This window comes from Miscanthus floridulus, chromosome 9 (assembly GCF_019320115.1).
Source record: "Miscanthus floridulus cultivar M001 chromosome 9, ASM1932011v1, whole genome shotgun sequence".
Taxonomy (NCBI): Eukaryota; Viridiplantae; Streptophyta; class Magnoliopsida; order Poales; family Poaceae; genus Miscanthus; species Miscanthus floridulus.
The window spans coordinates 141,568,524-141,569,506 of record NC_089588.1 but is presented as its reverse complement, the minus strand read 5'-3'; positions in this window follow the sequence as shown (position 1 = coordinate 141,569,506).

Sequence of the window (983 nt, the reverse complement as noted above, 5' to 3'; positions counted from 1 at the left end):
AGGTAAAGAAAGAAGATGCAAGATTAATGCATCTGACCAAAGAGCAGTACCTGAAGGTAAATATACAACATCAATATTGATTTCTTTTGAGATTGGGTAGGCTTGAATTGTTCTTATATCTATCAATGTACTTGATGTCGTACAGGTGCCTCCTGGCTGGTGCGCCAATAAAACGCGGGCCTAGCAGATGATGGTCGACAGGTGGGTGAGTGGCAATTGGGTGGATAACCACACCGTCCTCCGGGAATGACGTTTGCTGATGCCAGGTGTATCACACCACCAGGGCAACCTTAACATCCACGAATTCGGGGCTAGATGGGTACATAACTTGGTGTAGCTTCATTTATTCTTTCAGACGTTTATTCCTGCATGATTTATAATCGTCTTGTTGTTTTTCTCGCAGTCGGCTTCACATCAAAACCAGCCATGCGGAGAGCTCAAGTCATGGGTTCTAGCCCATAAGGGCAAGGCGACAGACAACATCAACTGGAACCCGGACGACCCAGCCGAGTCGTTCACCAACGAGAGCATCCCCGAGCGCATCAGTCAGTACACCGAGGCGGCAAGGGGAGTCCATGGGGCAGACTGGGATCCGCACACCGCAGACATTGACGGCGACATCGTCATGAGGGTGGGAGGAGGCAAGAAGCATGGGCGGTACCTCATCGGCAATAGCACGCTTGACCCGCACACCACTCCCACTCTCTCACAGGTCCAAACAAGCAGCACGAGCGGTAGCGTGCCCATACGCCCAAGGCAGGACACTTCGACGCATCATGTGGCAGCACTACAGGTTATTTCTATTTTATTCGTCGTTCATTGGTTTTACATTCCTCGAAATTGCTTGTAAAAATGCGGTGAAAAATTATAGGCTCAGGTGCATGCGCTCGAGGAGCATAAGGCTAGGGTGGAGGAAGAGCGACAGAGGGAGTGGGAGGCTGAGCGACAGAGGTGGGAGGCCGAGCGGGCGAGGTTTGACGCCT